At 44.4% G+C, this 26,091-nt stretch overlaps 1 long non-coding RNA gene across 3 annotated transcripts in view; it reads left to right on the top strand.

Moving 5' to 3' along the window:
* The window catches only part of LOC142303110 (uncharacterized), a 141,274-nt gene that overhangs the window by 89,046 nt on the left and 26,137 nt on the right, over positions 1-26,091 (top strand). The window lies entirely within an intron of this gene.

Consider the following 26,091-nt stretch of genomic DNA (forward strand, 5'->3'; position numbering starts at 1 on the left):
TTAGGCTGGCCAGCATGATTATTGCACAGGTGCACCTTAGGCTGGCCAGTATGATTATTGCACAGGTGCGCCTTAGGCTGGCCAGCATGATTATTGCACAGTTGTGCCTTAGGCTGGCCAGTATGATTATTGCACAGGTGCGCCTTAGGCTGGCCAGCATGATTATTGCACAAGTACGCCTTAGGCTGGCCAGCATGATTATTGCACAGGTGTGCCTTAGGCTGGCCACAATGAAAGAACACTCTAAAATGTGCAGTTTTTCAGTATTGGGCTTCTGGGAGGGTCAGGAAGCCAGCCAGTATCAGGTGTGAGCACCATTTGCCAGTCTGCCATCTGCCCTGTTCAGTGAAAACCAGGATTCATCCATGAAGAGACACCTCTCCAACATCCCAGACACCATCAAATGTGAGCATTTGCCCACTCAAGTCGGTTACAACGATGAACTGCAGTCAGGTGGAGACCCCCGATGAGGACAACGAGCAGCAGATGAGCTTCCCTGAGACGGTGTCTGACAGTTTGAGCACGGATTGTTGCAGCCGCAGTCCGGGTGGCCGGTCTCAGACGATCTTGGAGATGAAGATGCTGAATGTGGAGGTCCTGGGCTGGTGCGGTCACAAATTCTCTGAAACACCATTGAAGATGACTTATGGTAGAGAAATGAACATTCAATTCATGAGCAACATCCCTGGAGGACAATCCTGCAGTCAGCATGACACCAGCACACTCCCTCAAAACTGGTAACATCTTTGGTATTGTGCTGCGTGATAAACCTGCACATTAGAGTGGCCTTTTATTGTGGCCGGCCTAAGGTGCAAATGTGCAATAATCATGCTAGCCAGCCTAAGGAATACCTGTGCAATAATCATGCTGGCCAGCCTAAGGCACACCTGTGCAATAATCATGCTGGCCAGCCTAAAGCACACCTGTGCAATAATTATGCTTTCTAATCAGCATCCTGATATGTCACACCTGGGAGGTGGATGGATTATCTTGGCAAATGAGAAGTGATCACTAACACAGATCTACACTAATTTGAGAACAATATTTGGGGAAAAAAGGCCTTTGCTGTCCATAGAAAAAGTCTTAGATCTTTGAATTTAGCTTGTGAAAAATGAGAACAAAAAGAAAAGTGGTGTGTTTATATTTTTGGTCTATCTATCTATCTATCTATCTATCTATCTATCTATCTATCTATCTATCTATCTATCTATCCCTCTATCTATCCCTCTATCTATCCCTCTATCTATCTATCTATCTATCTATCTATCTATCTATCTATCTATCTATCCTTCTATCTATCTATCCCTCTATCTATCCCTCTATCTATCTATCTATCTATCTATCTATCTATCCCTCTATCTATCCCTCTATCTATCTATCTATCTATCTATCCCTCTATCTATCCCTCTATCTATCTATCTATCTATCTATCCCTCTATCTATCTTTATCTATCGATCTATCTATCTATCCCTCTATCCCTCTATCTATCTATCCCTCTATCTATCTATCTATCTATCTATCTATCTATCTATCTATCTATCCCTCTATCTATCTATCCCTCTATCTATCTATCTATCCTTCTATCTATCTATCCCTCTATCTATCTATCTATCTATCCCTCTATCTATCTATCTATCTATCTATCTATCTATCTATCTATCTATCTATCTATCCCTCTATCTATCTATCTATCCCTCTATCTATCTATCCCTCTATCCCTCTATCTATCTATCTATCTATCTATCTATCCCTCTATCTATCTATCTATCCCTCTATCTATCTATCCCTCTATCTATCTATCTATCCCTCTATCTATCTATCCCTCTCTCCCTCTATCTATCTATCTATCTATCCCTCTATCTATCTATCTATCTATCCCTCTATCTATCTATCCCTCTCTCCCTCTATCTATCTATCTATCTATCCCTCTATCTATCTATCCCTCTATCTATCTATCTATCCCTCTATCTATCTATCTATCTATCTATCTATCTATCTATCCCTCTATCTATCTATCTATCTATCTATCCCTCTATCTATCTATCTGTCCCTCTATCTATCTATCTATCTATCTATCAAATCAAATCAAATCAAATCAAATAAGCTTTATTGGCAGGACCAAATACAAATTAGTTTTGCCAAAGCAGGTGTACATTAGGGACTGGGGCTGTGGGGATGCTGGGTGGGGACTGTGGGGGCTCTTCTAGGATGGGGCTATGGAAGTCCATGGCTTATGATGGGGCATATCCACGGTGGGGACTGTGGTAAAGGTGGATAGGGCATCTATCTATCTATCTATCTATCTATCTATCCCTCTATCTATCTATCTATCCCTCTATCTATCTATCCCTCTATCTATCTATCCCTCTATCTATCGATCTATCTATCTATCCCTCTATCTATCTATCTATCTATCTATCTATCTATCCCTCTATCTATCTATCCCTCTATCTATCTATCCCTCTATCTATCTATCTATCTATCTATCTATCTATCCCTCTATCTATCTATCTATCTATCTATCTATCTATCTATCTATCCCTCTATCTATCCCTCTATCTATCTATCCCTCTATATATCTATCTATCTATCTATCCCTCTATCTATCTATCTATCTATCTATCCCTCTATCTATCTATCCTTCTATCTATCTATCTATCTATCTATCTATCTATCTATCTATCTATCTATCTATCTATCTATCTATCTATCCCTCTATCTATCTATCTATCTATCTATCTATCCCTCTATCTATCTATCTATCTATCTATCTATCTTTCTATCTATCTATCTATCCCTCTATCTATCCCTCTATCTATATATCTATCCATCTATCTATTTATCTATCTATCTATCTATCCCTCTATCTATCTATCTATCCCTCTTTCTATCTATCTATCTATCTATCTATCTATCCCTCTATCTATCTATCTATCTATCTATCTATCTATCTATCCCTCTATCTATCTATCTATCCCTCTATCTATCTATCTATCTATCTATCTATCCCTCTATCTATCCCTCTATCTATCTATCTATCTATCTATCCCTCTTTCTATCTATCTATCTATCTATCCCTCTATCCCTCTATCTATCTATCCTTCTATCCCTCTTTCTATCTATCTATCTATCTATCTATCCCTCTATCCCTCTATCCCTCTATCTATCTATCTATCCATCTATCTATCTATCCCTCTATCTATCCCTCTATCTATCTATCTATCCCTCTATCTATCTATCTATCCCTCTATCTATCTATCTATCTATCTATCTATCTATCTATCTATCTATCTATCTATCTATCTATCCCTCTATCTATCCCTCTATCTATCCCTCTATCTATCTATCTATCTATCTATCTATCTATCTATCTATCTATCTATCTATCTATCTATCTATCTATCTATCCCTCTATCTATCTATCTATCTATCCCTCTATCTATCTATCTATCCCTCTTTCTATCTATCTATCTATCTATCTTATCTGATCTCAAAATCGTCTGCATAAAGAAAGCACTAATAATAAATTTCTGCAGATCTGCAGCCACCACTAGAGGGAGCTGACTGAAAACTGTTTATATATTGGACTTAGTAATAAAACATTTTGCAGTAAACTCCCCCTAGTGGTGGCTACAGATACTGATTTTAGGCTCTATAAAAAAGGAAATGAGAGCATTGACCACGATAAAGCTATATTAACATATTTATCAGAAGAAAATGTGGATCCCAAAATAGGAGGGTTTTCTATTTACTACATGTTATCACATATCTGGATGATAAGTGATAACTACTAGAACCATAGTTTAGCTTAAAGGACTTTGTTCCCTTTCAAACAATGTTGGACCTGCGCTGCAGTTGGTTAAAAAATAACAAACTGTGCTGTACTCACCTTCCCGGGTCCACCGGTGTCTCTACTGCTGCACTCAATTTCTTGTATTGACTGCAGTGCTGACATCAGTCCACAGCGTGGCAGCCAATGGGTGAGCTCAGCTGCTCTGCCAGTGTAGATGGGACATCCCCCTCAGAGCCACTGAGCTCACTGATTGGTTGCTGCAGTGTCAATTACACTCCTATGCAGTACAAAGAAATAACAAAAGTGGTAAAAAAAAAAGGACCTGTCAGTTTTCAAAAATATTTAATTTATTTTAACCTGATGTAAATGCTGCTGTTCTCCTGAATCCGGCGTTGTTTTTCTTTTGTTCCTGCTCCTCTTCGTTCCTGAGATATGGCCCCTTCTCCCCTGTACATAAGTCTAGTCTTGTTTGCAATGTGGGCGTGGTCATCAACATTTCTCTTCTTGAAGACCACACCTCATTGGCTAGCAAGAGTAGACTTCTATACAGGGAAGACGGGGCCATATCTTCGGAATGGAGAGGCGTAGGAACAAAAGAAAAACATCGCCGGATTCAGGAGAACAGCGGCTTTTACATCAGGTTAAAAAAATGACATACTTAAGCCAAGTGACATGTCCTCTTTAAAACACTGTTGGCGGGGGCAAAATAAGAATAGACCCCGGTACTGTAAAGATACAATGATAGAGGGCCGGCTTCCTTTGTTATGTTAATTTCTGACTTTGCATATGAGCCAACTGTCTTCTCTTGCTGGGACCAACCCATAGACCTCAAAGGGGAACTGCCATTATTAGCTCACTCCAGGGGCCAGGACTAAAATATCCCAATTTTGGTGATGTAAATGCCAGGACAGGATAGCTTTCAGTGGTACCAATATCAGACAATGGTTCCTCGGGTCTTTCAAAGCGCTCACCATTAATTCACACAAAACTAATGGATGCCCACTGTGACCAAAGCAGATGTCACCATCCATTATTCATGTTCTATAATAAGGTTGTGGTTATTTTTACTATTGAGGCTTTTCCTATAAAAATGCCTTTTACCACCACAAATAATGAATCACACAAGTCGATCTCAAGAAGGAGACATCAACAGCCACCGGTAACACACAAGACAGGCAATCATCTCCCGTCGGTGAGCAGAACACACATGTATGTGAGAGGAATGAACAGGAACATTAATGAAGAGACAATCAGCCATTACCGGCATATGAGAAGATGACACACTTAGGATATTTTCCCCAGCACATTATCTCTCAGAGAATGACGAAGATCTCTCGTAAAAAGAAGCCAGAAGAGAGTAGAAACAACAAACATAGGAAATAAAGTCAAAGTGGCGGCTCAGGGGTTAACACTTGTCATCTGGGCAGTGGGATCCTCACCAGAGATGAGTGAGTACTTCCATGTTCAGGTCTTTGGTAGTGATGAGTGATCACTACCATGCTCCGGTACTCGTAACGAGCAATCAGACGCTTGGACGGGCTCAATTTGTTTATAATGGAAATCAATAGGGAACTCAAGCATTTTTATGGAAGATCTTGCTATTTTTAGGTTGGAAAGGGCCAAATAACCATGCACCTACCCAGCCTGATAATATCAGCCCTCAGCTGTCTGCTTTACCTTGGATGGTTATCAAAAGTAGGGTGGATCCCACGCTATTTTTTTAAATTATTAAATGAACGTCAATGGCAATCTCAAGCATTTTTAAGGAAGATCTTGCTATTTTTAGGCTGCAAAGAGCCAAATAGCCAGGGACCTTCTCAGTCTGATATTATCAGCCCTCAGCTGTCTACTTTATCTTAGCTGGTTATCAAAAATGGGGTGGAGTCCACCCAATTTTTTAAATTTATTAAATGGAAGTCAATGGGGAACTCAAGCTTTTTTACGGAAGATCTGGCTATAACCATGGATCTTCTCAGCCTGATAATATCAGCCTTCAGCTATCTGCTTTACCTTAGCTGTTTATCAAAAATAGGGTGGAGCCCATGCGATTTTTTAAAATTATTAAATGTAAGTCAATGGGGAATTCAAGCATTTTTACAGACGATCTTGCTACTTTTAGGCTGGAAAGGGCCAAATAACCATACACCTACCCAGCCTGATAATATCAGCCCTCAGCTGTCTACTTTATCTTGGCTGGTTATCAATAATAGGGTGGAGCAGACACTACTTTTTTAACTTATTAAATGTAAGTCAATAGCAAACTCGAGCATTTTTAAGGAAGATCTTGCTATTTTTAGGCTGAAAAGGGTCAAATAGCCATGGACCTTCCCAGCCTGATAATATCAGCCCTCATCTGTCTGCTTTACCTTGGCTGATTATCAAAAATAGGGTGGAGTTCACTCCATTTTTTTTTTAAATTATGAAATGGAAGCCAATGGGGAACTCAAGCATTTTTAAGGAAGATATTGCTATTTTCAGGCTGGAAAGGGCCTAATAACCATCTACCTTCCCAGCCTGATAATACCAACCCTCAGCTGTCTGCTTTACTTGGCTGGATATCAAAAATAGGGTGGAGCCCACACCATTTTTTTAAATTATTTATTTAAAAAATTTTTAAAAACGGCATGGGATACCGTCTATTTTTGATAACCAGTCAAGGAAAAGCAGACAGCTGAGGGTCTGTCTTTTACAGCACAGAAGTTGGGGTCTCCATTGACTTCTATGGTGTTTGGGGTCCAAGGTGAAGTTTGAGTCAAGTCAAGGTCCCGAATCGAACTTTTAACTAAAGTCTGTCCGAACCTGCCAAACTCGAACTTCCATGGGTCCGCTTATCTCTATTCATCATCACTAATCCTCAAGTGTGTCCAGTGAGACTGGATGGAGATGTCTGCGAAGCGCAATTTTTATGTCTTGTCACAGATTCTTAATGGGATTTCGGTCTAGACTGTGACTGGGCCATTTACATGCATGAATATGCTCTGATCTAAACCATCCATTGTAGCTCTGGCAGGATGTTTAGGGTTGTTGTCCTGCTGGAAGGTGAACCTACACCCCTGGCTCAAGTTTTTCGAAACCTCTAATGGGTTTTCCTCTAGGATTGCCCAGTATTATGCTTCATCCATCTTCCCATCAACTCTGATCTGCTTCCCTGCCCCTGCTGAAGAAATGTTTCCCCACAGCAGGATGTGGCCACCACCATGTGTCATGGTGGGGATGGTATTTACAGGGTGATATGCAGTGTTAGTTTTCCGCCACACATAGCTTTTTGCATTTAGCCCTAAAGTTCTACTTTGCTCTCATCTAACCAGAGCACCTTCTTCCACGTGCTCACTGTGTCCTCTAAATGTTTTTTTTTTTTGGAAACTGCAAACATGATTTCTTATGGCTTGCTTTCAAAATGGATTTCTTCTTGCCTCACTTCCATAAAGGCAAGATTTGTGGAGGATACGACTAATACTTGGCTTGTGGACATATTCTCTCCCCTGAGCTGGGGATCTCTGCAGCTCCTCCAGAATGACCATTTGTCTCTAGGATGCTTCTCGAATTAGTGTTCTCCTTGCTTGAGAACTCATTGTAGATGGACGACCATGTCTTAATAAGTGTGCAGTTGTGTCATACTCCTTCCATTTTTGCATGATGAATTGATAAGTGCTATGTGATATGTTCAGAGTTCGGGCTATTTTTTAGAACCTAATCCTGCTTTACTCTTCTCCACAACTTTATCCCTGACCTGTCTGGTGTGTTCTTGGTCTTCATGATGTTGTTTGATCCTTAGGGTTCTCAAACATTAAGGTTTTAGAGTCCAAATTGAATAATTTTGACAGTGATATTATGGTCCAACCTTTCCAGATTAAATTGAAGGACATATTAGACAAGTTTGAAATAAAAATAATCGGGGACAAAAAGAGGAAGATCCACAGGAACCATGGTGACTTTGATAGAAAAATAGCCTATAGAAGGAGGCATGCAGGCAATTCCAGACACACTTGCAACATGCAGACTTTAAAAAAAAACCAAACATAGAAATCCCAACCCCAGAGGATTTAGCGCAGCAAAGTAGATATCGGACCAGAAGAGGCTATAAGAAACCTAAGTAAGAGGGATGCCAGACACATAGGGCCCAACTACGTCAGTACTGAACAAACGTCTTTTGGGACCATAAACATGGAAGGCTCGATGCCTTATAATTCATTTCAGGAATCTTATTGTCCATGTGATTTCCAAACAATCAAGTATTATGGATTCCCTTATGGAGGATGAACGACAAGTCTTCAAAGACCTTCTTGATCTTCCACAAAAGAAGGAGACTACACCATAAAACTCCAGAAAAAACTTCATTCTGCTTCTACAAATGACATTATTCCATCTAAAAGTGACTTACGGGTCACTCAGCCTATCGTTCCCACATTTTATATGCTTCCATGGGTCCATAAGAATATCTCCAAACCCCCTGGCCATCCAATAATTTCCAGCATTGGAAGCCTTTGCGAAAAGTTGTATTTGGAATTTTCTATCAAAGACAATCACCGTGACCAACCTGTTTCGTAAGCCGACTGCTACCAACAGCCTGTAACATTTCTCGAATTTTCATCCTTCACATCTTAGAAGTGACAATTGAAGGAAAGTCTTCATAGGCCAAACGACACAGGCGTTAAGAAAATGGATCCAGAAGCATTTCTCCACAATTAACCTAGTTGCAACTGACCAACAAGAAGTATGGCCATTTTGTCTGTGAGATCCACCAACGCTCCTCCTGATGTCTCCATTGTTGATTATCTTGACTTAGGGGGGCTTTACACGTTGCGACATTGCTACCGATATATATCGTCGGGGTCACGTCGTTAGTGAAGCACATCCGGCACCGGTAGCGACATCGCAACGTGTAAATCCTAGGTGTGACAATGAACGAGCACAGAAGCGTACAATATCCCTGATCTGTGTAGCTTCGTTCATTTCCATAATGTCGGTTCGACCGCAGGTACAATGTTGTTTGTCGTTCCTGCAGCTCCACACATCGCTGTGTGTAAACCCGCAGGAGCGACAAACATCTCCTTACCTGCATCCCGACGGCAATGCGGAAGGGAGAAGGTGGGTGGGATGTTATATCCCGCTCATCTCCGCCCCTCCGCTTCTATTGGCCGGCCGATTAGTGACGTCACGGTGACGTAGCTGTGACGCCGAACGCACCTCCCCCTTGAAGGAGGGATTGTTCGGCGGTCACAGCGACGTCGCCGAGCAGGTATGTGCGTGTGAAGCTGCCGTAGCGATAATGTTCGCTACTGCAGCAATCAACACATATCGCATGTGCAACAGGGGCCGGTGCTATCGCAACGTGTAAAGCCCGCCTTTGTTTTTATTGTCCTGATTTGTCCACCACCATTTTTTTCTAATTATCCATACCGATAAATATCTATTCATCTACTGCCAAGGTGTTGTTCTGATGCCATCTGTATCATGCTGTCCCTTGGATCCTTGCATTTTATATTCTCAGTGGTTGGGGATTTATCTGATTTGGCCATAATCATCCTGATATCTCTGATGCTGATCCTTGTTGACACTTTTTCCCATTGCCGAGCCTTGATTCCGATACTTTCTGCGTGTACTGTTATCTATGAAGCTCCATTTTTTGTGCCATCTCGACTCAGAATTTTTTCCTTTTTTTAAGAATTTTTACATTTTACTACCTTATCTCAGCATGTGGTGTATGTGGCATGGTCAGGCAAGTCCTATTTAATTTATGAAGGAGGAACTCTGAACTTCACAAAGCCTATGCGGACAATGCAAGATCTGGCAAAAATTAGAAGGAAGAGGGACTCCAGTACACCCTGTATTAGACGTAAAGGAGGGCCTCAAGGACTACCAAAAATTAGAAGGAGGGATTGCAATACACCCTGGAGGACACATAAAAGAGGGCCTCAGAATACAATTTTTTCTTATTATTAAGGAGTGGGACTCCTTGACTAGTAATGCCATGCACTGTGTGTAAATCTTGCCAAAAAATTAGAAGAGGAACTCCGATACACCCTGTATTAGACATAAAGGAGGACCTCATGCACATTCTGTTAAAATTTTTAGGTAGTGAGACTCCTAAAGACAATGCACAAAGTGCAAGGGCTGCCAAAAATTAGAAGGACTGACTGAAATACAACCTGGAAGACAAATAGAGGAGGGCCTCAGAATACAATTTTTCCAATTATTAAGGAGTGGGACTCTTAGATGGGAAACCCTATGCACTAAGTGTGAGGGTTGAGAAACATTTACCCTTTGGGGGTGTATATATATATATATATATATATATATATATATATATATATTCGTAGAGATAGGCCTCATATACATCCTGTAAAAATGACATGGAGGACATCATACTCATCCCATCCTGTAAAAGTTAAGAGCAAGGGTCGCATCAAGAACCTATTGATATGGTGGAAGAGGAGGAGGAGGACACATAAAAGAAGAAAACAAGAACCATATACCCTTGTTTGGGTGGGAAGGGGTACGTGGGAATACACCAGAAAAAATAGGAACATTAGAATTGGCTTTAGGTTCCGTTGCTGTCATCCGATGGAGTTGAGAAGTCTGTGACATCTATTGTAAATGGTGGATTATGTGTTCTCTAGTTTATATAGAGGTGATATCAGTCATTATACAGGAGGAGGTGACCTGTGACATCTAATGTGAATGGTGGATCCTATGTTATCTACTGTATATAGAGATGTTATCAGTCATTGTACAGGAAGGGGAGGAGGTGAGCTATGACATTAGCTGTTGTAAATGGTGGACTCTGTGTTATCTACTGTTGATAGAGATGTTATTAGGCATTGTACAGGAAGGGGAGGAGGTGAGCTGTGACATCAGCTATTGTGAATGATAGAGCCTGTGTTATCTACTGTATATAGAGCTGTTATCAGCCTTTGTAATCCTGTCTGCAATGACAATGAGAGCTCTGAAAAGTCTTCTGTATAGAACAGGAAGTCACTAGTGAAAAAAAGGCAAGGTTTTTCTTTTTATATGTTGATATATGACAAAAAAAACATTATTAAAAATGTTTTAAAAGATAAAACCTGATTTAAAGAATTGGTCATTTTTTATGACATATCCCCATTTTAAACTACATACAGTGGGGAAAAAAGTATTTAGTCAGCCACCAATTGTGCAGGTTCTCTCTATTATAAAGATGAGGTCGGCCTGTAACTGACATCATAGGTGACCATAACTATGAGAGACAAAATGAGAAGACAAATCCAGAAAATCACCACGTCTGATTTGGCAAGATTTTTTTTGCAAATTATGGTGGAAAATAAGTATTTAGTCACCTAAAAACATACACATTTCTAGCTCTCACAGACCTGTAACTTCTTCTATAAGAGGCTCCTCTGTCCTCCACTCATTACCTGTAGTAATGGCTCCTGTTTGAACTTGTTATCAGTATAAAAGACACCTGTCCACAACCTCAAACAGTCACACTGTGACACCCTGGGCAAGCCAGGGGTCACAGGTCATAACACCACCACACCCTACACCCCGGATAGGTACACCAAAGCTACACAAAAATCCTTGTTGCCTTCCTCCAGGGGCTGATGTCCACACAAGGGGGTGGGCCAGGCGGTTGGCTCCGCCCACCGAGGAGTTCACAGCCCTGGAGGCGGGAAAACCAAGCAGATCAGTTTAGGGAGAGATAGAGAGTGGAAGTGAAGGAGTAAACAGTGAAGTGGTAGAGGAGCAAGAGAGGAAGGAGAAGGAGGACAGTGAGAGTAGTGACAGAGAAGGTGACAGTTGAGAAAGCCTGAAGTTGGTCCAGGTGTGTGCCCCGGACTGAGAACAGCAAGGTCAGCAGACGGCGGTGACTGTCTGCAGGAGAGGCTACTTGGAGGTTGCCGAAAGGACCGTGGACGGGTGGTGGCCCGGCGGTACCGGAGCGGTATACGAAGAGAAGCCAGCACCATTGGCAGGGGCCTTTCGGATCCCGGCAAGGCTAGGAGTCGCCGTGAATTTGCCAAATCCGTCAGTGAAGGGGACCTCTGGGTCTCCCAACAACCAAGTCCCGATTGAAGGCAACAGTCCGACCGTTAGAGAGAGACACCGCCACCGCCAAGGCACCAGTTTCTCAGGGCCAGCGCCTGCGGGCAAAGAGGGGCTCCTCCGGCACATATCCAAGCCGGGGAGCGGGTTACCGGTGGGAACCCATCGCTACCAACATAGACTTAGGTGCAGGAAAAGGGACCGTCACCGTCAACTACCGGGGAAAAGCAACAGCAGCCGTCCGTGGGAACCGTCTTTCAAGCCGTGTGTTTTACCGAGAACTGTGTCACCGTCTCAGGCTGAGTGAGTACCACAGTGCCGTGAGGCATAGCGCTGCCCCCACGTCCCTGCGCCCCACCAAGCCCTGCACCGGCCCCGCCATCCCTCATCCTCCAACTCATCACTGGGCCCCGGGACAACCACCCCCTACCCACGGAGGGGAGAACTAACAACTTTGCTGCTCCCTGTCATCGCTCCCGGGATTCCCATACAGAGCAGCGGTGGTGTCCATACAATCACCACAACCGTGGGTGGCGTCACGGACAATAAACTATCCCAAAAACCAAACCCCTTTCACTCACGGGCGAGGAGTGCCGCTCGAGTCCCCGGGATCCGGCCCATCGCTCGAGCCACCGAGCAGCAGCAGGCCGCAGCAGCAGCGGCAGCCGGACCCGAGCAGTGGGAGAGCGCAGCGTCCCCTCCTCCGCCCGCGACAACTTGGTGTCACGAACAGGATCTTACCGCTCTGCCGTTGGGTAGAGGTGCGCCTTGTGACCGCCGGAGGTGTCCGGCCGGAAAATTTCAGAAGTTGCCATCTTTGGCGCGAAGAGTTCCCGTTCGAGCGTCTTCTCGAGTAGCGGAGGCACGAAGGCCAAAACCCCGCCCCGATAGAGGAGGGGCCGGAAAGAGGCTAAGGGGGACGAAATGGTGACTGGTCGCATGTAGCCGCGGCTATAAAAGCAGGGACGCCAGGACTCTGCAGCCATCTTGTTCCTGGAAGAAGCCGCCAGCAGCATGTGGATGCCGTCCCGAAGCACCGTAGCCCCCGCGCCGGGAACAGCGGCGTGGGTGGAGATCCGGACCGCGCAGCTCTACCAGAGACTGCAGGTCAAAATGCAGCTCCTCATGGAGGAGTGGGAGACCGACATGGCGGAGGTCATAGCGGCCGTGCGGAGACGCGAGGAGGAAGCTGAGGAAGGGAGGGTAAGTGACCCACGCCCCGATGCCCTTGAAGGGCCGGTCATCGCGGCTGCGGGACCCGGTCTAAACCCTCTCGCCCTGTTACCTCCCTCGCCACCCGTCTCGGAAGCCGTAACCCCGCCACTAGGCCCGCTGCCACCGCAACCGGTAGCGATACCCAGCATGCCCGCCCCGGCGGGCCGACCTGTAGCCGGAGCCCGTAGCAAACCGGAGGTGCTGCCGTGGAAAGCCCCGAAGTCTGAACTAGAGGCATCCCCCGAGAAGTCCCCCGATCCGGAGCCGACAGCTCGCTCCGTGCCGAAGGCCCAGGAGAGGAAAGCCCCTGTGCCCATCCCCCACACCTCGGGTGAGGTTGCGCCGGGTTGCCGCTGCAAGGCGGCGTCCAAGGCCATGACACCGCGGGACCTGCCGCCCAGATCCCTAACAGTGGGCAGCGTCCAAAATGTCCTGCGGGGCCCGACCCGTGCGCCGGAGCTCGCAGCAGCGCCGTACTGGGACAGGGAGCCGGTACCGTTGGGCCTGGAAATCGGTGAGAGAGAAAGAAAGAAAGCGGAGATGGTGGCCCGTATGATCCGGGAGAAGGAGAGCCTGAGACAAGCTACCTTCCGGGTCCGTTCAGTACACCCGGCACTGTGGGGAGAGGGGGTGGTTCGCGCTGGATGCTAAGTTAAGGGGCAGCCAGGAGGCCCGTGTGAGCGCCGCGCCCCCTCCCTCAGGTGATGCTGAGGACTCCGAGTGATGGCAGCGGGACACCGTTGCACAGTCCCCGTTGGGACCACCTGCTTGTTTTAAAAGTTTAAAGTTTTGCAAAAGATGAAAATGTGTGATCAACTGATGGAGTAACCTGATTGTCAGCACCGTGATTGGAACCGGCCGTTGCCGGCATTGTTGTCCCCGTAGGGACCCTTTAAAAGGTTGCATAGGGAACTCTCTATGGACAAGCCCGTGAACTTGCAGGGCAACCACAAACATTAAGTGGCTTGTAAATAAAAATGTTTCCGTTGCAGCTAACCGTTACCGCCTCCAGAGAGGCAGGTTGGAGGGAGGGCCCGCAGTAGAGCAGGCTGGGGCCCAGCCACCACCAGAACCGGTGGCTACCCTCTGGAGGGGAAGGACAGATTCCGCTCGGGTAACTGGTTCAGGACTGGGGTCAAGGGGTGCTGCCTGTTTCTTAGAGGCAGCATCAGGGCCAGGTTACTTGGGTGGGAGAGAGTGGCAGCAGCAACCGTTTTAATGTTCCGTAACGTTTAAGAAAAAGTGCCTCCCGCTGTGGGATGAAGTTATTATGCTTGTGTTTATGTTTTTATCTTTTCCAGAAAAATAAAACCGGTGTTGGACGGGCAGCCCGCGGACGGTCTGCATTTTGCTAAGGGGGAATGTGACGCCCTGGGCAAGCCAGGGGTCACAGGTCATAACACCACCACACCCTACACCCCGGATAGGTACACCAAAGCTACACAAAAATCCTTGTTGCCTTCTTCCAGGGCCTGATGTCCACACCAGGGGGTGGGCCAAGCGGTTGGCTCCGCCCACCGAGGAGTTCACAGCCCTGGAGGCGGGAAAACCAGGCAGATCAGTTTAGGGAGAGACAGAGATTTGAAGTGAAGGAGTAAACAGTGAAGTGGTAGAGGAGCAAGAGAGGAAGGAGAAGGAGGACAGTGAGAGTAGTGACAGAGAAGGTGACAGTTGAGAAAGCCTGAAGTTGGTCCGGGTGTGTGCCCCGGACTGAGAACAGCAAGGTCAGCAGACGGCGGTGACTGTCTGCAGGAGAAGCTACTTGGAGGTTGCCGAAAGGACCGTGGACGGGTGGTGGCCCGGTGGTACCAGAGCGGTATACGAAGAGAAGCCAGCACCATTGGCAGGGGCCTTTCGGATCCCGGCAAGGCTAGGAGTCGCCGTACAATTTGCCAAATCCGTCAGTGAAGGGGACCTCCGGGTCTCCCAACAGCCAAAGTTCCGATTGAAGGCAACAGTCCAACCAGATTGGAGAGACACCGCCACCGCCAAGGCACCAGTTTCTCAGGGCCAGCGCCTGCGGGCAAAAGAGGGGCTCCTCCGGCTCATATCCAAGCTGGGGAGCGGGTTACCGGTGGGAATCCATCGCTACCAACAACCGTATCTAGGTGCAGGGAAGAGACAGTCACCGCTAACTTGCAGGGAACATCAACACCGCAGCCGTCCGAGGGACCCATCCAACCAGCCGTTTGTTTACCGTGAACTGTGTTATCATCATTGGCCCCTGCCAATGGTGCTGGCTTCTCTTTGTGTACCGGTCCGGTACCGCCGGGCCACCACCCGTCCACGGTCCTTACGGTAGACTCCAATAGGCCACTCCTGCAGACGGTCACCGCCGTCTGCCAACCTTGCTGTCTCAGTCCGGGGCACACACCCGGACCAACTTCAGGCTCTGTTACTGTCACTTTCCCTCACACTTGCTCCTCTACCACTTCCTTCTACTCTCACACTCAGCTCCCAACTCAACTGCCTTGGTTTTCCCGCCTCCAGGGCTGTGAACTCCTCGGTGGGCGGAGCCAACCACCTGGCCCACCCCCTGGTGTGGACATCAGCCCCTGGAGGAAGGCAACAAGGATTTGTGTTCTGACCTTGGTGTGCCTGCAGGGATGTGGGGTGTGTGGTGGTGTCTTGACCTGTGACCCCTGGCTTGCCCAGGGCGTCACACACCAGAAACAAAATTGTAGCCCTGCACCAAGCTGGGAAGACTGGATCTGCAATAGGCAAGCAGCTTGGTGTGATGACGTCAACTGTGGGAGCAATAGTAGGAAAATGGAAGACATACAAGACCACTGATAATCTCCCTCGATCTGGGGCTTCACGCAAGATCTCACCCTGTGGGGTCAAAATGATCACAAAAACGGTGAGCAAAAATGTCAGAACCACACGGGGGGGCCTAATGAATGACCTGCATGCTGGGATCACCGTAACAAAGGCTATCATCAGTAACACACTACGCAGCTAGGAACTCAGATCCTGCAGTGCCAGACATATCCCCCTGTTTAAGCCAGTACATGTCCGGGCCCGTCTGAAGTTTGCTAGAGAGCATTTGGATTATCCAGAAGAGTATTGGGAGAATGTCATATGGTCTGATGAAACCAAAGTACAGCTGTTTGGTAGAAACACAACTCATTGTGTTTGGAGGAGGCAGAATGCTGAGTTGCATCCAAAGAAACCATACCTACTGTGAAGCATAGGGGTGGCAACATCATGCTTTGCGGCTGTTTCTCTGCAAAGGGACCAGGAAAACTGATCCGTGTACATGAAAAAATGAATGGGGCCATGTATCGTGAGATTTTGATTGCAAACCTCCTTCCATCAGCAAGGGCATTGAAGATGAAACGTGGCTGGGTCTTTCAGCATGATAATGATCCCAAGCACACCGCCAGGGCAACGAAGGAGTGGCCTAGCCAGTCTCCAGATCTCAACCCCATAGAAAACCTTTGGAGGGAGTTGAAAGTCCGTGTTGCCCAGCGACTGGCCCAAAACATCACTGCACTGTTTTGTCTCTCATAGTTGTGGTCACCTATGATGTCAATTACAGGCCTCTCATCTTTATAAGTGGGAGAACGTGCAGAATTGGGGGCTGACTAAATACTTTTTTCACCACGGTATTGTATCTTCCATCCATGGCGGTTTCCTGTGAAATACCAGTGGCCCATTTACGTTCCAGCAGCCACTGGGAGATTTTTTTACTAAACATATTAAGCCTTGAGAAGCGTCAATCATCGTCCATCATTCCTATGTGTTTAATGAAAGTGTGAAGTGGCTGACGAAGAAATGACATCTATGGTAAATAATGGCTGCGGGGGTCACACGGGCGGGGGATTGTCTGCATTTTTGTAGAAATGATTGTCTTGTAACATATCAGAGAAAACCTGACGGAGCAGATGCTGAACCTACAGCGTGAAGACAATAGTGATGGAAACCAGTACAGCCGGTTACATCTTGCACTTTTCATGTCTACGGCAATCAAGAAAAATGTCTAGGTGTGTGTGCAGGAGCTGACGGTGCCCATCATTACTAGCTGCTTTTCCCATGACTATGGGAACTAACCCAAAGAGAGGCATTAGAGTGGGCAAGGACCCAACAAAAAGAGATACGCCTTGCCGTTGGCTGTTGGGCTCACATAAAACTGGCCATTTTTGTGTGCTAAGTAGCTCAATTTTTATGTGTTTTTCATAGTAGTAATGCATGTCTATATTCCCATATTCATTGTTACACGTATCTTATCACTACAGAGTTCGACTATCCTTTTTGTTATGTATGTCTGAAAACTGATCCCACAATAGCAAAAAAAAAGGGGGGAGTCTGACATCTATAAATTGGGGCTGAAAAAGGTAGCCATGAAAGTTGCTACATTGCAGAATCTGTACTGTAATTCTTTCTTTAATTTAGGATTTTCCTTTATTTATACCTTAAAGGTGACCTGTCCCAAGGTCAAAAGTGGCCAGTTTTGTTCCTATTTTATTCCCACTTCTCACCTGATTAGTATGTTTTTGTTTTTTTAAATCCATTTCATAGTTCCAAAGATATGAGCTTTGTTACTTAGTGCTACTTTTTTTCCAGAGGGCGTGGCTCACATGATTCCTCAGGGGTGTGGCTCACAAGATTTCTCAGGGGTGTGGCTCACAAGATTCCTCAGGGGTGTGGCTCACATGATTCCTCAGGGGTGTGGCTCACAAGATTCCTCAGGGGTGTGGCTCACAAGATTTCTCAGGGGTGTGGCTCACAAGATTTCTCAGGGGTGTGGCTCACAAGATTCCTCAGGGGCGTATCTTAAGGCTTTTGTTGCATAATTACCCTTTGTCATGCCCCCTTGTAGCAACCATAAAAAGTAGCTGTAAATTTAAAGGTCTATATTTCTAAAACTGTATGATGAATTTACGAAAAAATCTGAATAATTGGGGAAGCAGTAAAATATTAAAATAATGATAATAATAATAATAATAATAATAATAATAATAATAATAAAAAAAAAGGTACACAGGTTCTCTTTAAATAACTGTAATATAGTTGGACTTAGTTGTCACATTTACCATTGTTTGTATATTTGACTATAGTAAAATGATCTGAGGGAAAATATATTACTTTGGAAATATATAAATTATTATTATTATTATTTTGACATAATAACAACAACAAGAACAACAATAATAATACTAATAGTTATTATTATTATTATTATTATTATTATTATTATTATTATTATTATTATTATTATTATTATTATATAATTTATATATTTCCAAAGTAATGTATTTCCCCTCAGGTCATTTTATTATGTATACCCCTTTTCACAGCAAAGCACCATGGAATAAATATAAAAATAAATATTATTATTATTATTATTATTATTATTATTATTATTATTATTATTAATATTATTATTAACAATCATTTTTTATCATAGGGCCATTTATTCCATGGCGCTTTACATGTGAAAATGGGTATACATAATAAAAAGAAGCATAAATAAAAATAAAAGAAAATAACAGTAATCATGAACAATACAAGGCACAGACTGGTACAGGAGGATAGAGGACCCTGCCCTGGAGGGGTAACAGTCTACAGGTTGAAATCTATTTTCTATAGTCACTGTGTCCAATAAGACATAATTTTCAACTGCTATTCCCTACATCTTTTGCTTTTCCTTATCAGTTATATGATTGTGTATGTCTGACAACTGCTCCGAGGGGGTGGGGTCTGGCACATATTGATCGTGGTGGGAATAATTGGGACATTAAAAAGCCACATGCTGTTACCATATAGAAAGCATACCATTATTCTTCTTATTATTAGTATTATTATTATTATTATTTTTATTTTATTTTTTTTTTAAAGAGGGTGGGATTTCTTAATTTATACTTTATATTACTATAATGTAGATGACAAAGCTTCCAGATGACACATTTATCGATATTACATTACATAGCAAATGTATAAACATTATTTTATAAAGAGTCTCATAATTCGTTAAATCATTAACTTTTTCTTCATCGGTTACATGACTATCTATGTCAGCTCTTTGCTCCGCGTGGGTGGAGCCTAACACATATTGGCACCAGTGTGATAGAGTAATGAAAATCAAAACCAAGTGTTTCGTAGGGAGGAATAGGAGGAGGGGGTGATCTTCTATTTATTACTTATATTACTGATACGTAGTGGGATAAAGAGGGTTCTGACACCTGCTCCGAGTGGGACAAAATTGCCAGATGACACATTTACCGATTTTATATTACATTGCAAGTGTATAAATAAACTTTGTTTTAAAAATTGATTGAGTCTCATGATTCTTTAAATCATTAGCTTTTTCCTTATTAGTTACATGACTGTGTATGTCAGCTCTTTGTTCCTCGTGGGTGGAACCTAACACATATGAATTACAGTAGGAAAAAATGGGTTTTGAAAATCAAAACCAACTGTTTTGTGGGGTTTTTGTGGGGGGATGGGGTGATATTTTATTTATACTTTATATTGCTGTTATGTAGTGGGACAAAGATGGTTCTGCCACCTGCTCTGAGTGGGACAAAGTTGCCAGATGGCACATTTACTGATTTCTACATTACATACAAATGCATAAATAAACATTATTTTATAATTTGATTGAATCTTATGATTCCTTAACTCATGAACATTTTCCTTATTGGTTACATGGCTATGTAAGTCAGCTCTTTGCTCCTCGTGGGCGGAGCCTAATACATATTGATAGGAATGGGAAAAATTGGGTTTTGAAAATCAAAACCAAATGGTTTGTAGTTTTTTTTTTGAGGGGGGAGAGGGTGTGATCTTGTATTTATACTTTATATTACTGTTATGTAGTACCAGAGGGCACATTGGTTCTGCCAACTGCTCCTCATGGGTGGAGCCTAACACATTTTGATTGCAGTGGGAAAAATTGGGTTATGAAAATCAAAACCAAGTGTTTTGTGGGGGTGTTTGGGGAGAGAGGGTGTACTTTATATTACTGTTATGTAGTGGGACAAAGATGTTCACCACCTGCTCCTCGTGGGAGGAGCCTAACACATATTGATGGCAGTGGGAAAAATTGGGTTATGAAAATCAAAACCAAGTGTTTTGTCGTTTTTTGGGGGGGAAATGGTGTGATATTCTATTTATACTTTATATTAATGTTATGTGGTGCCAGAAGGCACATTGGGTTCTGCTACCTGCTCCTTGTGGGTGGAGCCTAACACATATTGATTGCAGGGGGAAAAATTGGGTTATGAAAATCAAAACCAAGTGTTTGTAGTTTTTTGGGGGGGAAATGGTGTGATATTCTATTTATACTTTATATTAATGTTATGTGGTGCCAGAAGGCACATTGGGTTCTGCTATCTGCTCCTTAATCTTCAGTTGGTTTGTATTTTTATTCATCTTTTCTTTTTATTATCCTCGTGTTTGGTTTTTTCATATAGGTTTTAGGTCTGTGTGGACTTATATTCCCTTTACTTCTTCTTCATTCTCCTTCCATTGGTGGACAACTTGGACGGCGCAGATTGCCTGGATTGAAACATGCCGAATACTTATATCTATTATTTCGCATATTTTGTCTGTGTCTTGTGTCCCGATGTGTCTGTGCTGTCCAGTTGTTATGTTGCTTATTCCCCAATGTGTCGTATTGACTTTCGTATTCCAAATGTCACTATCATTATCTTTATACTTTTCTATTCTCCCATTTACATCCGGTGTCCCTGCGCATCTGCCGGTCTGCCGACTGCTGGGGTGGCGTTGCTCGGCCGTGGCCGTCTTGTGCGCATGCGTGGGAGTCATGGAGACGTCCGCTCTCCCGCGCACGCGCACTACCTCCGGCGGTCTCGGCTCGCTCCGCCCGCTGGCCTCGACTTCCGGCGCATGCGCATTCCCGGACACCGCCCTGACCTGATTGAAAACAATTGTGCTGTCCCTGTATATAGCGGTCAGCCTCACTTCGTTTTTCACTTCCCTTGTAAAAGCGTTCAGGCGAAACAGCTGTTGGGATCGTCCTCCTGCCGCCACCTTCCTCCACTTCTTCAGGTAGTTACTGTTCTTTTTACTCCTTCACTGTCCATACCTTCTTAGGCTCATACGACTAGTTCGGGCATAGAGATCCGATTCTCTCTCCCCCTCCCTGATACTGGCCGTTATTGTGCTGATTTGCACCTCTCGGCTTTACGACTATTTATTACTCTCCACTCAGTCCCCTCTCTCTGCCCCACGACTAGTCCTCTCTATCATTAGAGACTACTTTGGTTACTCGCATTTTCTCTTTCTTTTTTTCTTTTTCTTTCTTTTTCTCTTTCTTCTGCCTGGTTTTACCTCCCCTCATTGGAGTCAGGCTTTACACTAATTTCATTTAACTGCTCATATCTGTCTCCCTTGTATGGGATAACTTTTTCAGCATTTCTGCCTTTCTCTTTAGCTCAACGACTAGTCTGGGCACAAGGACCTGGTTGTGTGTTTTTTTAATTAGCCGTCTATGTGCTAATTGGCACCTCTCGGCTTTACGACTATAATTGCCCATTACATACAACATTTCAGCCTCCTCTCTATTGCCCTACGACTACTCTGGTTGATACTATTTTCTCACACTTTCTTTAATGATTCTGCTCACTTGTTTACTGGCTATTGTCCATTTACTCTTGACTACATTTAGTTGTGGAGGGTCACCCTGACCATTTATCATCTTGGGGTTCAGGGGCCCATTTTTTGGATCTACACACTCTAGTGATATACTATTGTTTTTCCTCATTTCTATACATTCCATTTGGGCCCTCCCCCCTCAGGGTTCCTTTACGGCGACGGGTTGGACTTTACATCCTTCCCCTTTTTGTGCTCTATACATACTTTCATCCATCATCCCCAGGTGACTTCATTTTTTCCTTTAAATTTTTGTCTCATTTGACACTGTACTATTTATTCTCATGACGAAGTTGATATTCTATATCTTTGTATATTTATGTGAATAAAATTTAATACTTTTTGCAGACGTTCTGGTGCCATTTTTCTTCTTTCCTCCTTGTTTATAATCCTTGTGGGTGGAGCCTAACACATATTGATTGCAGTGGGAAAAATTGGGTTATGAAAATCAAAACCAAGTGTTTTGTAGTTTTTTGGGGGGGAAATGGTGTGATATTCTATTTATACTTTATATTAATGTTATGTGGTGCCAGAAGGCACATTGGGTTCTGCTACCTGCTCCTTGTGGGTGGAGCCTAACACATATTGATTGCAGTAGGAAAAATTGGGTTATAAAAATCAAAACCAAGTGTTTTGTGGGCTTTTTTGGGGAAGGGGGTGATATCCTATTTCTACTTTATATTACCGTTATGTAGTGCCAGAGGGCACATTGGTTCTGCTGAGTGTTCCTCATGGGTGAAGCCTAACACATTGATTTCAGTGCGAAAAATTGGGCTATGAAAATCAAAACAAAGTGTTTTGTGGGGGATATGGGGAGAGGGAATGTACTTTATATTACTGTCATGTAGTGGGACAAAGATCATCTGCCACCTGCTCCTCGTGGGTGGAGCCTAACACATATTGATTGCAGTGGCACAAAATGGGTTATCAAAATCAAAACTAAGTGTTTTGTGCAGAATTTTGGGGGGTGAGGGGATGATCTATTTACACTTGATATTACTGTTATGTTGTGGGACAAAGTTGAGTGGAGTCTTTGACGTATTAATTAATTGCAATAGGAAAAATTTGGGTTGTAAAATTAAAAGCCGCATGCTTATACAATGTAGAAACCATATTATAATTCCTTTTTTTTTTCATTATGGGTTTATATAATTCATATTTCTAAGAGGCGCATTTGCTAATTTTTGTATATTTATTCGCATAGTAATAAATGGAGAATATTTCTTTTATATCAGAAGGCCTCCAAAGCTTTCATTATTTCGTCATCCCACACACGGCCTTGATTCGATGTACTGTACACCATTGTGATGATTTCAATGGATAAAAAAGTGAAATTCTAGGGTTGTGATTCATCGCCTTGCATTAAAATGAGTCATAAGTGGAGATAATGGAGACTCGCCGATGTGATACCTGGGTATTGTACCTGGGTCGGTGACCCGCTTATATAAAAAGTGTTCTGTATTCGCCCAACAAGTACCACCGAGACAAATCCACAGAACATACAAGCACATGGTGCGAAAGGCACTATAATTGGGATCTTACATAGGCAGGTGCTGTATGAATGGTTGACAATAACAGGGTCCGGTATCCCGGTATCCCTCTCGGAGTACTCAGGTCACACGCTATTTATAAACCGGAAGGCACACAGATTTGGAACAGATAACGGGTCTTTGTAAAAGGAGAAACAAGGTATTATCTGCCGGCGTCGTTCACATTTCCACTGGCCAGTTAAAGAATGTCATTCATCCTCGCCAAAAGGGGCGCAATTATTTTTTTGCGAACTGGATGAATTTATTAAGAAGGGGCGAATGATGATTGAAAAAGTAGCAGCCACTTTCAAATTACAAAATTAGGCCACGTCCTCAAAGTTGAGTGCACCGGCCATTATAAACCCCAAATTTATGCCCAAAAATTACACACCCATAGGCATTATTATGGAGCCGCTCCCTCTGCCGATATAACAGCTCCTGCTCCTCTGGGAAGGGTTTTGTCAAGGTTTTGGAGGTGAATGGGGAGGTTTTGGCCCCTTCATCGAGAAGAGCATTTGTGAGGTCAGACCCTGATGTTGGGGGGAGGTCAGGCTCACAATCTCCATTAGGATGAAGAGGAGGTCCGGGCGGTCACGTTCTTCCACCAAACTCCCCCAACCATGTCTGTGCACTGGGCATAGTCATGGGGACAGGAAAGGGTCTTTGCAAACGGTTCCCACCCAAAATGTCTTGTGCTGAAAAATTAAGATTTTTCTACAGTAGAACTAAGGGGCCGAGCTCTAATAGCAAGCCGAAAGCATTATCCCTTCTTCACCAAACTGTACAGGGCGCACAATGCAGTCAGGTGGGTAATGTTCTCCTGAAATCACCAAACCCAGACTTGTCCATTAGATAGAGAAATGTGATCCGTCACTGCACAGAACACGTCTCCTCCATAGTCTAGTGGTGGACTATGGAGGATCGCTTCATCCAACGCTCGGCATTGTGCTTGGTGATGTACGGCTCGGCATTGTGCTTGGTGATGTACGGCTCGGCGTTGTGCTTGGTGATGTATGGCTCAGCATTGTGCTTGGTGATGTAAGGCTCGGCATTGTGCTTGGTGATGTGTGGCTCAGCATTGTGCTTGGTGATGTACGGCTCAGCATTGTGCTTGGTGATGTACGGCTCGGCATTGTGCTTGGTGATGTGTGGCTCAGCATTGTGCTTGGTGATGTACGGCTCAGCATTGTGCTTGGTGATGTACGGCTCAGCATTGTGCTTGGTGATATATGGCTCAGCATTGTGCTTGGTGATGTACGGCTCAGCATTATTTTTGGTGATATACGGCTCAGCATTGTGCTTGGAGATGTACAGCTCGGCATTGTGCTTGGTGATGTACGGCTCAGCATTGTGCTTGGTGATGTACGGCTCAGCATTGTGCTTGGTGATGTACGGCTCGGCATTGTGCTTGGTGATGTATGGCTCAGTATTGTGCTTGGTGATGTACGGTTCGGCATTGTGCTTGGTGATGTACGGCTCAGCATTGTGCTTGGTGATGTACGGCTCAGCATTGTGCTTGGTGATGTACGGTTCGGCATTGTGCTTGGTGATGTACAGCTCAGCATTGTGCTTGGTGATGTACGGCTCGGCATTGTGCTTGGTGATGTATGGCTCAGCATTGTGCTTGGTGATGTATGGTTCGGCATTGTGCTTGGTGATATACGGCTCAGCATTGTGCTTGGTGATGTAAGGCTCAGCATTGTGCTTGGTGATGTACGGTTCGGCATTGTGCTTGGTGATGTACGGCTCAGCATTGTGCTTGTTGATGTACAACTCAGCATTGTGCTTGGTGATGTACGGCTCGGCATTGTGCTTGGTGATGTATGGCTCAGCATTGTGCTTGGTGATGTACGGTTCGGCATTGTGCTTGGTGATATACGGCTCAGCATTGTGCTTGGTGATGTACGGCTCAGCATTATTTTTGGTGATATACGGCTCAGCATTGTGCTTGGAGATGTACAGCTCGGCATTGTGCTTGGTGATGTATGGCTCAGCATTGTGCTTGGTGATATACGACTCAGCATTGTGCTTGGTGATGTATGGCTCAGCATTGTGCTTGGTGATGTATGGCTCGGCATTGTGCTTGGTGATGTACGGCTCAGCATTATTTTTGGTGATGTACGGCTCGGCATTGTGCTTGGTGATGTACGGCTCGGCATTGTGCTTGGTGATGTACGGCTCAGCATTGTGCTTGGTGATGTACGGCTCGGCATTGTGCTTGTAGATGTACAGCTCGGCATTGTGCTTGGTGATGTACGGCTCAGCATTGTGCTTGGTGATGTACGGCTCAGCATTGTGCTTGGTGATGTACGGTTCGGCATTGTGCTTGGTGATATACGGCTCAGCATTGTGCTTGGTGATGTACGGCTCAGCATTATTTTTGGTGATATACGGCTCAGCATTGTGCTTGGAGATGTACAGCTCGGCATTGTGCTTGGTGATGTATGGCTCAGCATTGTGCTTGGTGATATACGACTCAGCATTGTGCTTGGTGATGTATGGCTCAGCATTGTGCTTGGTGATGTATGGCTCGGCATTGTGCTTGGTGATGTACGGCTCAGCATTATTTTTGGTGATGTACGGCTCGGCATTGTGCTTGGTGATGTACGGCTCGGCATTGTGCTTGGTGATGTACGGCTCAGCATTGTGCTTGGTGATGTACGGCTCGGCATTGTGCTTGTAGATGTACAGCTCGGCATTGTGCTTGGTGATGTACGGCTCAGCATTGTGCTTGGTGATGTACGGCTCAGCATTGTGCTTGGTGATGTACGGTTCGGCATTGTGCTTGGTGATGTACGGCTCAGCATTGTGCTTGGTGATGTACGGCTCAGCATTGTGCTTGGTGATGTATGGCTCGGCATTGTGCTTGGTGATGTATGGCTCAGCATTGTGCTTGGTGATGTACGGTTCACCAT

This window comes from Anomaloglossus baeobatrachus, chromosome 4 (assembly GCF_048569485.1).
Source record: "Anomaloglossus baeobatrachus isolate aAnoBae1 chromosome 4, aAnoBae1.hap1, whole genome shotgun sequence".
Taxonomy (NCBI): Eukaryota; Metazoa; Chordata; class Amphibia; order Anura; family Aromobatidae; genus Anomaloglossus; species Anomaloglossus baeobatrachus.